The sequence below is a fragment of the Oncorhynchus kisutch genome, linkage group LG30, assembly GCF_002021735.2.
Source record: "Oncorhynchus kisutch isolate 150728-3 linkage group LG30, Okis_V2, whole genome shotgun sequence".
Taxonomy (NCBI): domain Eukaryota; kingdom Metazoa; phylum Chordata; class Actinopteri; order Salmoniformes; family Salmonidae; genus Oncorhynchus; species Oncorhynchus kisutch.
The window spans coordinates 37,174,216-37,187,226 of NC_034203.2; the positions used below are offsets into that span (position 1 = coordinate 37,174,216).

Genomic DNA, 13,011 nt, shown 5'->3' on the forward strand with positions numbered 1-13,011 from the left:
AGCTTCATTACCCCAGCCCATTTTTCTCCACTAATTATTTCTCCACTATGTCCCCCTCCCTCCGCCTTCCCCCCTGCTCGTCCAATGAAAACCAGATATTTCATCCCAGTATAGTGTCCTAGCCAACCAGGACAGTCCTAGCGTACCATGTGACCTGAATTCCCTCCCTCTTGTCTCAACACGGATGGGTTGGACTTCGATTCAGACGTGGGCAGCACAGAGAGATTCAACGCGATGGGATGCGGTGAGAATGCCACTGTGGCAGTCTTCAAGGATTCCGTCTACAGTTGAAAAAAATGTATGCTCATTATCAAATAACATCGTTTTTTATTATGAGCTTTAATCCTGCCTCTTTGCAGGAATGGAAATGATTCGTAAGTATAGCAATAATTTATTTGGTGCCTAAATTATTCCGTTTTTGTTTATTTTCAAGGAAATTAATATGCATGTTTCGATTGAAAAAGAAAAGGAAAAACATATTCCAAATGATGTAGCATATTTTATATTTGTTTATAAACCCCCCAAAATAATATAACCCATTGTATGCTATTGTTTACCATGGATGCAGAATAGTTTGGGTTTGCTCACCTTCTCTGAATTAGACTACAATTGTATTGAGAAAAAATAGTATCAATACAATTAAACTATCCATTGATATGATTTAACCGGTAACCGGTGGGGAAACTCGTTGGTTTAGCACTTCCTTTAATAAATGAATAAGTGCGCTAAACTCAAGAAGGGTACGTATCCATCCGCCCGTCTGGGATCGGCACGCTCGAGCTCCTATTATTGGTGGCTGTAAAGAACATCTCTAAATTACATCAGCGCACGTGAATCCTTCCAACCTGCCTAAAGAAAATGTGTTTTTCTGAGAGTATGGAGCCTATGCTACCTAGTCTAAGTGTCAGAATAATTGTTCACTATCTAGCATATTTTGTAAAGATTATTTCTGGTATATCTGCGCACATCGGACAATGCAATTTTTACGGAAAGTTTCGGATCAGCCTATAGGCCTATATGTGAAAGTTTTTCTCTTTTTGTTTGGGTTGAATGTAATCCAAGAAATCAATGCATTTAAACTTCAACCTTTGTTTCTATATTTTTATCGTCTCAAAGTATGGGTTGCAATTGCAGGAGAAGCCGCAGCATTTTAATCAGGGTGTGAACCCTGGAACCAGTCAGATTAAACCTGTCTGGCACAGTGGGCATTGGATTTAAACTAGCCATAAAATCCATAACCTAAACTAGAGTTTATCAGGGATAAAATGAAGCAAACCTAAAGAGAGCCTCATGGTCTGGACAATGGGGTCTACACCATCTTTGTTTATGTCAGTACACCTCCCCCGACCAAACACAGCCCAGCCGAGTCGAGAGACACCTGAATCGCAGACTAACGATCAACAGAGCCTTCCTCCCTCCGCGTGTCTGAAAGCAATGTCTACCGTGTGCCCCTCCCCCATTACCGCACAGTCACAGCTCCGCACGCAATGTTCTCTAGCTGGCGCGTCGAGTTGTCAATGGAACAGGGCGCGGAACGATGGCGCTGCGGGCACACCTGCGCAGACTCAGTCAGGTCCTCATATAAAATCATGTGGTCAGAGTTAGATCAAATCAAAGAAGAGCCTTCGGGTAGCATAAGACACTGTCATGAATGATTGCAGTTGACAAATTGCTCACTCACAAGGAGGAGAGCTTGTCCCTGAAGTTTTTGAGATTGGAGGACAGATAGGACCCATGTTGCGCACTAATTGCGGGATTTTAACTGATATGCTACGGGTTATCAGGCTACCGTTTTGTTAACATCTGTCTGTAATCGCTTTAAAATGCTGATAGAAATGAAGAAATTGTATTTTATTTAAATGTTATATAAATACTTTCCAATCCATTAATGTCTCAGAAATGTGAATTTTAAGCTATAAATCTGGACTTAAATGAAATATTTAGATGCATTTTCTATCTGAAAGAAACCCCACTGCCTACCATGCTGGGTGCTGAGGCTCCTCCTCTCTCTCTTTATCTCTCTCTTTATCTCTCTCTCTCTTTATCTCTCTCTCTTACTCTGCCTGCATTCACAGTGCCAAGCCCCAAAGTGCCTTAAGGTTAATGAGGCAATCTTCATAAATTATTTTGCCATCTGGAGATGCTTCGTGGCAGCAAGATCCTGTAATGTGAAGAATGTTTGCACCGAGTGCCCAAACTTTTATGAACAAATTCACGCATGCCAATATCTTTTTTGTTTGTTGTAATGGCTATTCTATTGATGACAGCATGCTACAAATAATGACAATTATGGAGTATTTTTAGCAGTAGGTAAGCATAGTACAGAATAGTACACAAATGCTGCCTATTACTACGTGCAGTGGTGGTGGTGGTATTACGGTCGTTAGGATTTAGGCTCTCCTCACAGGGCTAAATTACACTTAATTCATTTTAGCATCCTCTGTTGTCTGCCCAGGAACAACAGAACAGGACATCCTAATCATTCAAGATGTAGAGGAGGAGTGTGTGTGTATGTGTGTGTGTGTGTGTGTATGTGTGTGTGTGTGTGTATGTGTGTGTGTGTGTGTGTGTATGTGTGTGTGTGTGTGTATGTGTGTGTGTGTGTGTGTGTGAGTGAGTGAGTGAGTGAGTGAGTGAGTGAGTGCCTGTGGATCTGCCAATATGAGGGGGAGGTAGCTTTGCTTTGGGAGGAAATGGTTTTAAACAGGCAGGATATTTTATATAAAAGGGTTACATTTGAAATTTGGATGAAATAACCCCATCCTGTCTTTCTCCTGAAGAGGAGGGGGGAGGTGGGGGAGGCAGATATGTGTTCTGGCTTATCTCTTCCACCTGTGGCAAATGATGGATCAACATAATTTCTTCTTACTGGAGGGAGTGCACAGTATATAAGCCCAGTATGTGTGCTGGGTTGGAATGGACCTTCTCTAGTCACAACAGTAGAGAACTGGAATGGGCATTCTCTAGTCACAACAGTAGAGAACTGGAATGGGCGTTCTCTAGTCACAACAGTAGAGAACTGGAATGGGAATTCTGTAGTCACAACAGTAGAGAACTGGAATGGGCATTCTCTAGTCACAACAGTAGGGAACTGGAATGGGCCTTCTCTAGTCACAACAGTAGAGAACTGGAATGGGCCTTCTCTAGTCACAACAGTAGAGAACTGGAATGGGCCTTCTCTAGTCACAACAGTAGAGAACTGGAATGGGCCTTCTCTAGTCACAACAGTAGAGAACTGGAATGGGCCTTCTCTAGTCACAACAGTAGAGAATTGGAATGGGCATTCTCTAGTCACAACAGTAGAGAACTGGAATGGGCATTCTGTAGTCACAACAGTAGAGAACTGGAATGGGCATTCTCTAGTCACAACAGTAGAGAACTGGAATGGGCATTCTCTAGTCACAACAGTAGAGCACTGGAATGGGCCTTCTCTAGTCACAACAGTAGAGAACTGGAATGGGCCTTCTCTAGTCACAACAGTAGAGAACTGGAATGGGCCTTCTCTAGTCACAACAGTAGAGAACTGGAATGGGCATTCTCTAGTCACAACAGTAGGGAACTGGAATGGGCCTTCTCTAGTCACAACAGTAGAGAACTGGAATGGGCCTTCTCTAGTCACAACAGTAGAGAACTGGAATGGGCCTTCTCTAGTCACAACAGTAGAGAACTGGAATGGGCCTTCTCTAGTCACAACAGCAAGAGTAGAGAACTGATGGAATTTGACAGGCTGAGACAGTCCATCAAACTGTCAATGAATATTCAGAATTAATATAAACCCTTTTATTTTTAGGAAAATTACATCCTTATCCAGATCACTGTCATCTATTATTTTTTGGGATAGAATCACATCAAAACAACTGAACTACATAGATTAATTAATTATATCTTGAAAATCATTTTTTTGGGGGGGGGGTCATCAATTTCATGCAGCCTTATATACTTTCAGTGCAGTTTTAATTTGCTAACGTGCTCATGCTAGTCGTCAATTGCTTCACCAGCACATGATCACATTATTGAAGACATCCCCCTCCTTACCCCACGTGCCCCTGCGTCTGTCCACAAGAAAGGCTATGAAACACACACTTCCTTCTCATTGGGCTTTCTACCCCAAACCGAATCATTTAAACATAAGATCAAATTTGTCATCCACCGTCGCCTAGTCACCTGTCATCTGGATGAGATAGAAAAACAACAGGAAGCTCCATGGAGAATAATGTACTGTACTCGTCTCTACCTCCAGCATTGAAGCAGTCAGAGGCAATGAGCTGGTCTCATCCTTTATGTATTTGCATCATCCCTCTAGAGTGAAACAGGGAGAGTTTAAAAAAAACCAAGATATTTCAGTACCAGAGATGGATGCTATAACTATTGTATGAAAGCCAACCACGGAATGAATCTATCAAATTATTATTATTATTATTTTATAACTTCACAACCCTCTCTATCTGAGGCCTAACATGACTAAAAGTAGTTGGAATGTTTAAAGGGGGGTTTAGGGTTAAATTAATGAGGTAATGGAAGAAGCTCTGCACTGTGCCCTGGGCTTTAGCCTTCTCCTCAGTATAGATTACTGTGTCACCTCTGAACTCGTACCTCTTGTTTAGCCAATGGACTGAGGTCACTTTCAGGTCTACCCCTACAGCTAGCCAGGTGTCCCTCTTGTGTCATCACTCCGGTTCCCAGGAGCGGATTGGTTAGATTGTGGCATTTAACCTTTGACATTTGGACCCTTTGACCCTTTGTTGTAAAGCTGTCAGGGTCAGTATGAAAATGGCATATCTCACATAACTGAAAGATGAAGTCAGTTACTCACTTTCAAACTCTATGCGTGCGCGTGTGTGAGAGCCTCCTAAATTGATTTGACAGACGACCCGTATAACAGGTAAGACCTGGCTATTCCCCATGGCCCGGTGACCCATCATAAGGACGTTAAAGGTAATCCCCCGCCCCCACACACACACACACCTCCTCACCTCTCAACTCACCGACCCCACAGGCCCTCTCACCTCACCGACCCCACAGACCCTCTCACCTCACCGACCTCTCACCTCTCACCTGGTGGAATCCGAGTGGCTAAGTTGTGTCTAAAAGCATCTGCTCTCTAAAACTGATGCAGTGTGTGAGAGTCACCTTTCATTCCTCTTGACACCTTATGGTGAACTCTATAACACTGAATGAACTGATGGATACGACAAGTCTGGTTAATTCATCAAAAACAGATAGCAGGAATGCAGTAGAGGAAAAATGGTGGAATGGTAGAGAGTTATTTTCACAGCAAACTTGAGCCACCAATGTGCAGCTTGTGAAATCAAGCAACATAGAGCTGCTGATTGGTTAGGACATGGAGATTCAAGGCAGGCCTGTGTTACTGTCTTTACCATCATCATCATCTCCGCAGGAAACTCATTCATTTAATAATGAGGTACTTTACTCTCCTCGTGCTGTCTTTAAAGTTACCAGACAAGCATCTCTGAGGAAATGTCTGAATTCAAATGGGCCAGCTACAAACCCTGTCAGTATTGACTATTAGAACGCATTATGGAATCATAGTCTATACCATACTGTCACCATTGGGGAAAATTCCTTTTGGAAGTTTTGGAATCTCTCCCATTGTTCCAAAAGAAACTGGGGGTTGCATATGGAAGCAGGAATGGCAGGAAATGACAGGCATTCTTTGTGGAAGATTCAAAAATAAACTTGGGTCCTCGCTTCCTGCTGGAGTAGAGGGGGAAACCAGAAGACAGGAGCGGTTCTGTCTTCTGTGAAATGAACTCTAGAACCTTTTAGGTGACGTTTTAGTCCTTGTTAAGTCACTTGCCCTAATTTACCCTGTACACTTATACGAAGTATAGTAGCAGCCTAATGGATATATTGACTATTCCGTCTGGATCAGTTTGAAAGCCTATTTTCTATCAAATCAACTGATACTCCATATGTCTACATATTTGGACATTTTTATAGTCATAGACCTTCTATGATTCTGTTAAGCAGTAAGCTTATATGTCCTATTGGTTTTCATTCCAGTAGTAGAACTAACTTGTATGCCTCCATTCACCCCCATTCGTCCTCTTTCGTCCTTATTTGTCTCTCATTTTCCTGACTGCATAGCTCCATCTGTAAGTTACTTTATGAGGTGTTACAGTACAGTATCGTAGCCAAGACATAGCTGGCTGTAGGTTATACACTGTAAAGCTTTACATTCAGTTGGTGGTTGAGGGCGGAGCCTCACCCCTCCTAGTTTCACAAACCCCTCTGGTGCTGCTGAGCTGCCAGGAAAGTGAGTGTAGAAACGAAAAAAGAAAAACATTTGACTCCCTTCTTTCACTCTCAATGTCCTCAGTGACACTCATAACTAGAGAGAGAGGACGTGTGTGTGGGTGTGTCTGAGAGAGAGATATTACTTTGGTCAAGAATGGTGAATTTCTACTGTCAAAAAAAGGTACATTTGGGCGTTCATAAGCAACACAAAATGCTTTTCTTTACATTTACATGGTATAAAATGTCTCTCTCTCTCTACCTTTCCTCCTAACATACGTTTTAGATTTAATAACAGCTTTTATTTCACAAGCTCCTCCCTCTCCAGCTCTTCTTGCTTCCCACACACACACACACACACACACACACACCTTTCCCTCGTTCCTCTCCTCCTGTTATTTACGTCCATTGTGCCGGTAAGGGTAATAGTTCCTGGGTCTTTGACCAGCGTAGCGCGGCGGCCCACGGCTCCTTCCATCCTCCTCCAGACAAAGGGATTGCCTTGAGGAGAAGGATAAAAGGAAACGGGGCCTTGCAGACACTCCTTTTTACAATGGCAGCCTCCTTGTAGAACAAATGGCCCCTTTCCCGCTTCCCCATTTAACAAGCCTTGTGTGTGTTTGTGTCCCTTGTGTATTTTTGTGTCAGTGAGAGAGAGAGAGTGAGAGAGAGAGAGAATGTGTGTGTGTGCATTTGTGTGTATGTGCATGTGTGTGTGTGTGTGCATGTGTGTGTGTGTGCGTGCATGTGTGCATGTGTGTGTGTGTGCGTGCATGTGTGCGTGCATGTGTGCATGTGTGCATGTGATAGATAGAGAGTGAGATAATCGTATGTAGCATTTAGCCTTTAGAATGCTAGGTGAAATTCATTCTGGTTTTCTGTTGGGCACAAAGCAGGTGGATAATCATGAGCATTTGCTTCTGCCTGTTCGGGTTCCTGCGTCAGATGTTCAGTACTTTACTGAAGATTCTCCACAGTGAGCCCTTGCTATTGTTTTGTTGTCTTTTGGTTGTTAGTGGTGAGTTAGTGGTGAGAGAGACTGGGAAATAACACTGTGTACGTAACAGTCTGGCTACACTATCAGGCCCCATACTCACTCAGCTAAGAGAATCATTATCAACAGCTTTGTATAGCACATCAATATCCATAATGTCGCAAAGGAGGTTTAAAGTACAAAATCATTTAGGCCTACATCTCATTTTACATGTAGAAAAGACTAATCATCAGCTAAACAGCCAGTTTAAGTGTTTGTTAGTGTCGGAGTCATACACAGGATCCAGAAGAGTATCAGATGTAAACAAAATAACATGACCTCCCAGTCTTAGCAGCCAGACATGACTTTTGTTGTTCGTTCGTTCTGTCTGTCTGTCTGTCTGTCTGTCTGTCTGTCTGTCTGTCTGTCTGTCTGTCTGTCTGTCTGTCTGTCTGTCTGTCTGTCTGTCTGTCTGTCTGTCTGTCTGTCTGTCTGTCTGTCTGTCTGTCTGTCTGTCTGTCTGTCTGTCTGTCTGTCTGTCTGTCTGTCTGTCTGTCTGTCTGTCTGTCTGTCTGTCTGTCTGTCTGTCTGTCTGTCTGTCTGTCTGTCTGTCTGTCTGTCTGTCTGTCTGTCTGTCTGTCTGTCTGTCTGTCTGTCTGTCTGTCTGTCTGTCTGTCTGTCTGTCTGTCTGTCTGTCTGTGTCTGTCTGTCTGTCTGTCTGTCTGTCTGTCTGTCTGTCTGTCTGTCTGTCTGTCTGTCTGTCTGTCTGTCTGTCTGTCTGTCTGTCTGTCTGTCTGTCTGTCTGTCTGTCTGTCTGTCTGTCTGTCTGTCTGTCTGTCTGTCTGTCTGTCTTCTGTCTGTCTGTCTGTCTGTCTGTCTGTCTGTCTGTCTGTCTGTCTGTCTGTCTGTCTGTCTGTCTGTCTGTCTGTCTGTCTGTCTGTCTGTCTGTCTGTCTGTCTGTCTGTCTGTCTGTCTGTCTGTCTGTCTGTCTGTCTGTCTGTCTGTCTGTCTGTCTGTCTGTCTGTCTGTCTGTCTGTCTGTCTGTCTGTCTGTCTGTCTGTCTGTCTGTCTGTCTGTCTGTCTGTCTGTCTGTCTGTCTGTCTGTCTGTCTGTCTGTCTGTCTGTCTGTCTGTCTGTCTGTCTGTCTGTCTGTCTGTCTGTCTGTCTGTCTGTCTGTCTGTCTGTCTGTCTGTCTGTCTGTCTGTCTGTCTGTCTGTCTGTCTGTCTGTCTGTCTGTCTGTCTGTCTGTCTGTCTGTCTGTCTGTCTGTCTGTCTGTCTGTCTGTCTGTCTGTCTGTCTGTCTGTCTGTCTGTCTGTCTGTCTGTCGTCTGTCTGTCTGTCTGTCTGTCTGTCTGTCTGTCTGTCTGTCTGTCTGTCTGTCTGTCTGTCTGTCTGTCTGTCTGTCTGTCTGTCTGTCTGTCTGTCTGTCTGTCTGTCTGTCTGTCTGTCTGTCTGTCTGTCTGTCTGTCTGTCTGTCTGTCTGTCTGTCTGTCTGTCTGTCTGTCTGTCTGTCTGTCTGTCTGTCTGTCTGTCTGTCTGTCTGTCTGTCTGTCTGTCTGTCTGTCTGTCTGTCTGTCTGTCTGTCTGTCTGTCTGTCTGTCTGTCTGTCTGTCTGTCTGTCTGTCTGTCTGTCTGTCTGTGTGTGTGTGTGTGTGTGTGTGTGTGTGTGTGTGTGTGTGTGTGTGTGTGTGTATTACAGTAGCCTTTAGGGAGGGTCAACCACAGGAGTATTTTATGATCACAGACAACCTCCTGAGACCTCTCTCTTCTGGCCCTCGTCTATAACATCATGAATTCCTTCATTTCCTCTGGCCAGCCTTGGGTGGATGTAAATGACATAGCTGAATAGTAGTTGTCTGTCAGGGTCTCTTTTCTGTCTGTCTCGCAGCCACCCTGGCCCCATGCGGAGCCAGACGCTACAGATGTCTGAATTTTCAGTGCAAAAATGATTCAAATCTCACCCTATTCCCTATATATGGCACTACTTTTAACCTGAGCCAAGAGTCTAATCGTTTGGCTATAATTACGAAAGAGGCAGGTGTGTGGTTTGCCTATAATATGTCTATTAACCCACATCTCTGGCTTACACACAGTCAATGAAGAAGAAACATATTTAGTAACTGCTTAAGACTGAACAGGCCATGTTCTGGGAGCTGTTGATGTCTTTTGTTTGATAGAGAGCCTCATGTTGCTGAGGAGAATGAGTTGGAGAGAGGCCTCAGGTAAGAGGACATTCACATTCAGCTGGTGATCTGCGGCTTTTCATGAAGGGGCTAGGAACAAAGCAGGCACCTGCACGACACAACCTTCTGAGGGATTAAAAAGGTCAGAGGTCACAGGGCCAATGACACGGCAGAATGAACGCAGTGACCCTCCTCCGTTATAGTTAGTGATTATAGACGTATAACATGGACTGAGACGGTTTCCTTTGATAGATAGGTAGATAGAGAGACTAACCCCTCTGTATGATCAAAAAATGACCTAACAGTGGAAGGAAATGTACATTGAACTGAAACAGGGCCCTGGTCTTGCGTGTTGTGTCTTGTGTCTTGTGTCTTGCGTGTTGTGTGCCACAGGCAATAACATCCACATGTTTACAAAGGCCAGACCCTCGTTAGTTAGTCAACCATCACACTGAACCATTCTCTCCACTCTCATCTGATTATGCCACTGTACTGTATCTAATGGCCACAGTACATGTAATCACTCTGATTAGGCCTAGTGCATAAGAAAGAAGGCAACTGTTCAGTATATAATACGTGGATATATTTAAGGGTCTGTAAGAAGGTACTCCAGAACAGAAACGCTGGTTTTTCTTATGAGAATACTAAAAGGGTAGCCAATGTAGTTATTTATTTTTGAAATGTATTTTTGGAAATGTATTTCTGGGGTAATTGGGCATATTTAAGAGGCTATTACTGAGAGAAGAAAATGTTTAAACACCACATCCAGAAAGCAGCCAATGTTTGTATGCTTCCTTTCTTTAGGATGTCTGCTTGTTGTGTGTACTATGTCTGAGTGAGGCTCTTCCAGGCAAACTGTTGGTCCGTAAGTCTGTAAGTCATTATCAATAGATGTATACAGTGTATTGGACATACTGTTCAGACATACATTAAAGCTTCGCCCACGGCAGACCACCCTAGACAGAGCAGTGGCGCTTCCTCTCGTCTTTTCATTGACTGGCCCTCAGGGAAGTGTTTTTAAGACTTCCTGCTTGGATGTACCATAACATTGGTGGAGACGATGGTCATTATTTAAATAAATATAAAACAACTGGGGGATTTGATCCAATTTGATCAGAAATGCACATATTCATTCACATCTTTCTGTGTCTCCCTTTAGGTTCCTACAAGAATCAGCCATCGGAGAATCCGCAAAGAACATTTCAAACGGAGGTAATTCTTCCCAGGACAGATACATAGGACTGGTTTCCCGGGCACAGATTAAGCCTAGTCCTGGAATATAAATCATTTTCAACTAAGATTCTACCATTTATCTCTGGGGTTTTCTGGTCCACGACTAGGCTTAATCTGTGTGTGAAACCGCATCTTAAAGTATAAAGGCTTGAACATGCAAATAGCCACAAATTGAAATGTGTTGTAGATTAAACAAAAGGCTGTACTGTATGCATTCATTATTCAACAGTAACGAGACTGTAACACATTCCTTTGCTTCTTGTTTTTGTTTGCATAACACCCGCATAGATCCACTGGCTGATCCTCCTGACTATCATTATGCCTTGAGTTCATTTAGCCATCATTTATCGTTTCCAGCGAAGAACAGTCAAAATAAATACCTCCCTTCCTGCCTGAAATGTAATAAAAGCCAAATTTGTGGCAGCTGTGGAGTTTTTCCAAGATGGCCAACGTTACAAACAGAGGCTTTTATTTACTCTAGCAGCTGACGCCCCCCCCCCCCCCCCCCCCTCTAAATCTCTACTGTCTGAGAGGCAAAGTGTCCTGTATAGACTGGCAGAGAGAGAGAGACACAATCATATTCATAAGAGAAGAGAATAACCAGAAACCATGGGTTGGACTGCGATAAGCGCTTTGCCCTATGGTGTAATTATATAGTTATTTCAGAGGTTTATCTCTATCTTCGTCAACATAGCTTTACAAGCATGTGTGTGTTTGTGTGTGTCTGTGTGTTCCCTCTGATCTATGTCATTGTTGCGACTCATATGCCTGCAGCTTGTCCCCTCATTCACCCCCCTTGACACACACACGGACACACACACACAATCACCCCCAACACAATGGCAATATTCAGCTGTAGAACAGGGGTCCTCCCTCCGCCTCTAAGGGCGCGACATTGAACGGAGGAATGAAGAAATGCCTGGCTAACACTGAGGTTGCCATGGAGAAAGCGTTTCTCTCCCCCACCCTGTGTCTGTTTCTTATTTCAGGTCTCAACGGGGGGCAACATGTGTGTGTGTGTGTGTGTGTGTGTGTGTGTGTGTGTGTGTGTGTGTGTGTGTGTGTGTGTGTGTGTGTGTGTGTGTGTGTGTGTGTGTGTGTGTGTGTGTGAGCGCGCGTGCACGCATGTGTGATTGAGAAGGGGGTGCGCTAATATGTATTATTATGTCTAATTATAAGGCCTTGATCCTTTATATATGTGTAATAGTCAGTGAATGGGGTGTCTACAAGGAGCCACTCAAAAATTAAGAGACTATGGGAAGAATGATCACCGTATTAGCATATTTGTCCAGAAGGCATTGTTGGAGCTGTAGCGTCCTATCACGACGTATGCTCCAGGTTGTGAAGTGTGGTATCAAGACTGTTAGTCTATTAGCATGCAGTCCATCAGGCTTCCATTGTGGTAAAGCTACTAGCATGTTAGCATGACGTTAGTCTGCCAGTAAATTAGTTTCCCCAGAGCAGTGGGCACGCTAGGCTAGCACCCACCATGACGTCAACTCTAAGTCTATGAAAGAGATTGATGAATGAGTGCATTAGCATGTAGCATCATGACGTCAGCCTCAGTTCGTCTTGCTGGCCAGGAGGTTGGCAGGGGTCGTTTGTCCACCGAGCAATGACCTGCCAATGACAATGGGAGCGTTCAGTCGCGAAGGGAGAGGGAGACCAAACACACACACAGTCTAGCTCAATCTCACTGCAGGGACAGCACAGTGTGAGTCCATCGTATTGTTCACCATGCAGCAAATCTATAATCACTGTGACTGGAGGAAAAAATGGTTCCAACAATATCATTCTAACTCCAGAGTTCAATTTACACAGGGTGTCCAGGGGTGCAGGCAGTAGAATAGAATAGTCCAACAATATCATTCTAACTCCAGAGTTCCATTTACACAGGGTGTCCAGGGGTGCAGGCAGTAGAGTAGAATAGTCCAACAATAGAATGTTATTGTCCATTGGTGGAGAAGGGGAATGCATTTAGCTTCTTCCCAACCCCCTGAGACAACACACACAGCAGTGTATGTCTCACACGGTCTACACACCATTAGACACCTTCACAACAGTTATCAATGCAGACGATTCAAACCCTGCCTGTATCTGTATGAATGTATACGAATGAGTATACAGTATGTACATTAAATCTGCATTTGTTCACTGTGATGCAACAATACTAACCCTCTGCTGCTGTATTTAAGGGGCTGTTCAACAGTCAGTGACCAGACGCCTCAGATCCTGCCTTCTTACCCTTCAGCTTTATGTTTGGTTATAAGGTTGTGGTAGATGTGCTGTAAACATCATTGACTTGTTGGTAGCCTGTTTTGCCAACAAACAACGAGAGAAAGCATTTCATTCTCTATGTTCCTCAAT

The 13,011-nt window shown here is 43.8% G+C and overlaps 1 long non-coding RNA gene across 1 annotated transcript; it reads left to right on the forward strand.

Annotated features, from left to right (window-relative positions):
• Positions 1-216: 216 nt before the first annotated feature.
• LOC109869207 (uncharacterized) lies at positions 217-11,067 on the forward strand. Its single transcript, XR_002251996.2, has 3 exons — positions 217-374; positions 10,571-10,623; positions 10,933-11,067. It is a non-coding gene; the product is annotated as an uncharacterized LOC109869207 (long non-coding RNA).
• The last annotated feature ends 1,944 nt before the right edge of the window (positions 11,068-13,011 follow it).